General features: G+C 42.0%; 1 long non-coding RNA gene across 1 annotated transcript; it reads left to right on the top strand.

Annotated features, from left to right (window-relative positions):
* Positions 1–1,255: 1,255 nt before the first annotated feature.
* Positions 1,256–2,172, top strand: LOC107278925 (uncharacterized). Its single transcript, XR_001539848.3, has 2 exons — positions 1,256–1,527; positions 1,710–2,172. It is a non-coding gene; the product is annotated as an uncharacterized lncRNA (long non-coding RNA).
* Positions 2,173–3,565: the final 1,393 nt, after the last annotated feature.

Below are 3,565 nucleotides of genomic sequence, written 5' to 3'. Positions count from 1 at the left end.
TAGTACATACTTCAATACTTCAATGCGTACATATTCCTACCAGCACGGGGATTTTTTAAATTTTATTGAACTTTTTAATTTTAAATTTTAAAAATAAACCATTCCAAAAGTTATTGCTAGTATCTGAACCATTTTTTATTTTAAAAATATGTTTTGAAATGGTTTATTTTAAAATTTAAAAATTAAAAATTTTAAAAAATAAAAAAGAATTTCAGCACATTTGAACTTGCTGCAGTGACTAAATTTTCCACATATAAATTGTACAATTGGCTTTTTGGAAGATGACATTGAATTTTGAAGCCACGCTCTATTTCTTTGCGAGAACCAAAAAATATTTGTCTTCAATATTATAATGAACGCATCACAGAAGTTTTTTGTTGAAGATACCACTTATATTTTACTCTTTAATGGAGAGCAATGCATTGAGCATTGCTTTCAATTTTTCATAGGTTGCTTTGTACACGTACAACCAGTACAAGTATACACCTTGGAAGAGCATTTCTTCTGATCCCCGCCCAAGGAAATAAAGTTGGATGTCACCAGAAATTGTCTGGCCTACTTGTGACCTTGGTCTCGTGTCAGCTGGCACGCAGCTACTGGTTGAGTCTAAGATGAAGAAAGAAAACCCAGCATTTAAAAAATGAACGTAATCAACAGCAGGATAAATTAACACCAATGGTTCAATGGCAAGAAAGCATTAATAACTCATCCAACACGAAATTTTCCATCAGAACTTGTTTCGATATGATCATAGTTCTTTCACTATTGTGAATGGCTATTTTGCCGATCAATTGTCCTTATCCTAATGTGAATTTTCTAGTTTCTTCGAAGTACTCTCCAGAACTTTTCTATACATACTCTGCAACCGTTCATTAGCATACATTCAAGCGTTGGTCAGCATCTCATATTCCCAATGCACCCACCGGACACTACTACAAAACGGTGTCGGTACTATAGGTTCCGAAATTGCTAAAACCGGCACCTATAGATCTTTTCCCACTTTCACAGGTTGAAAACGTAAAAAAAACGATACCTTTAAGTAATTATAGGTGCCGGTTTTCTAAAAAGAAACCGGAACCTTTAATATATTATTGGTGTCGGTTACACCTACAACATATTATAGGTGCTAATTTTTTAAAAAAACCGACACATACGAATTGAGCCGAGCCGGCGAGCCCACTCGCCCGCACATCCTTATCCACTTCGCCTGCAAATCATTGTCTCCTCCACTCGCCCACACATCCTTATCCATTTCGCCCGGTCTCCCACCTTTCTCTCGCGCGTTTCTCTCTCTCTCTCTTGTGAAGCCTTTCCTCCCTCCCAGACCTCCTCTCCTAGCCTCCCACCTCCCATCCAGATCTCGCCGCGCCACGCCGCCCTTTTCCACGTCGTCGGGCATGGAAGGTCAATGAAGGGTGTCGACGGACTGCGTCGGCCATGTCAGTGCCTCATTGATCATGGCGTTGTCAATGCACCACCCTTCATCATCGTTGGGCGTTATCGCTGGCCTCTCTTCACGTCGTCAAGGTCTTCCTACTCATCCCCTCTCTCCTCTCTTCCAAATTTCTCCACCAAATCCGACGGGGGGAGGGGTAGGTGGCGGGAGGAGAGACGGCGGCCCGGCGGAGGCTCTCTCTCTGGGTCCTTCTCAGCTGATGATTCCTTTCGTAATCTTCAGAAACTGATGATTCCTTTCCTCCTCTCCACAGATCCAGTGGCGATGGCGGTGGCGCGGTGGTCTCGGCAGCGACGACGGTGGCGCAGAGTCCTGGCAGCGGGCGGAGCATGAGTGGCGGCGGCATGCAACAGTGTGCAGCGGCAGTGGTGCCAGCAGCGGATTTGTTTTTTGAGATTTTTGGATTTTTTTTTGGTTGCTTTGATGCATCGGCTCGGTTCAATTTGAGCCGAGCTGAATTTTATTATTCTTATTTTTATTATTATTTTTTTCAATTCGTATATCTCAAAGGTGCTGGTTTTGAGTGTTTCTAATCTGTGCTGCCTTCGTGGTGCCGGTTGGAAAATTCGGCACCTTTGTGAGGTTCCCAACCGGCACATATTGCTTGGGCACATATTGCTTGTTGTGTGGCAGTGGTTGAACAACTCAATGTTTCGAATTGTAAATACCTGGATCGAACTCAATGTTTTATATTTTAGATAATGTCTTTTTTTTTAGCTGGAACGAACTCAACGTGTATAGGGGTTTTGGATGATTCAGCAATAAAAATAGCACCGTATCATAAAGGCCACATGTTATGACTTAGATGAGCCACCACGGACCACGGTGCACGCTTCCAAGTAGCACACTGCATTGTTGTATTGTTAATTATGATCCATTGAAAATTTAGCCTTCCAGCAAGAGAGCGATCGAATGTCGTCATCTCAAAATAGGTTTCCTATTTTCTTCATCTAATTCGTCAGCAATGTTCTATCTACACACTGCAAGCACCATTTCCACACCACTACATGTACATTCAGGCGCTCGTTACACTCTCAAATTCAAAACGCACAACGTATTCGCACTTTTCCATTAGAGTGAAACTCCGGTGCTGTCTACTACGAGTATATACTACCAGTAGAAATGATCTCGACCGTTAATTCATTAGGGTATGATAGTTCTTTTCTATCATTGTTCTTTAGGCATTTTTGTCTTTTGCCAAAGAGAGTCTCACGCGCCACACAACTGAATCGATCTCCTGGAACTGTCTATCTATTTGTCGTGTGATTTCTAACAAAAAAAAATCACCCATATTTTTTCTACCTTTAGATTTAAATCTAACGTACTACAAAAGAAAATAAAAAATACATATTTACTTACACATTATTTTTATCAAAATTACAGTGCACTTACATGCCATATCAACTTAATTTACAAATATAATTTTAGTTACATAGGACTGTAATTTTATATTTTAAAATGTAAATTTATTTATTTTCAGATACTGCGAAGGTTACACGATTCTGTGGGCTTGTAAGTAGTGTTTGAGCTTTCTTGAAGCCATCACTAGGGCATAAGCAAGTTTTTCCATTTCAATGTATCTGATTTTTGCCCCCTGGAGGGCTTCGGAGATGAAGTATACTGGTTTTTGGCCTGCTTCGGTTTCTTGCACTAAAGCTGCGCTGACAGCGACGAGCGAAGCTGCTAGATAGAGCCACAGTTCGTTTCCTGCCGCTGGGCTGACCAAAGCTGGAGGACTTTGGAGATACTGCTTAAGTTCATCGAAGGCTACTTGGCACTCAGGTGTCCAACTGAACTTTCCTGCCCCTCGAAGGGTCTTGAAGAATGGCAAGCCCCTTTCAGCCATCTTTGACAAGAATCGACTGAGTGCCGCAATTCGCCCCGCGAGCTTTTGTAATTGTCGTATACTCGATGGTGGCTTCATTTGCTGAATGGCATCGATCTTTTTGGTGTTCGCTTTGATCCCCCACTCGGATACAAGGAATCCTAACAACTAACCAGCGCGAACGCCGAACACGCACTTCTCTGGATTCAGCTTCATGCCAGCTGCACGGAGGTTGTCAAAAGTTTCTTGCAAGTCTGATGCATGGTCGAAGACCTTGTGACTTT

Source organism: Oryza sativa, chromosome 9 (genome assembly GCF_034140825.1).
Source record: "Oryza sativa Japonica Group chromosome 9, ASM3414082v1".
NCBI classification, from domain to species: domain Eukaryota; kingdom Viridiplantae; phylum Streptophyta; class Magnoliopsida; order Poales; family Poaceae; genus Oryza; species Oryza sativa.
Note: the sequence above shows the minus strand (reverse complement) of the source record. Positions and strands in the feature narration are given on the sequence as shown.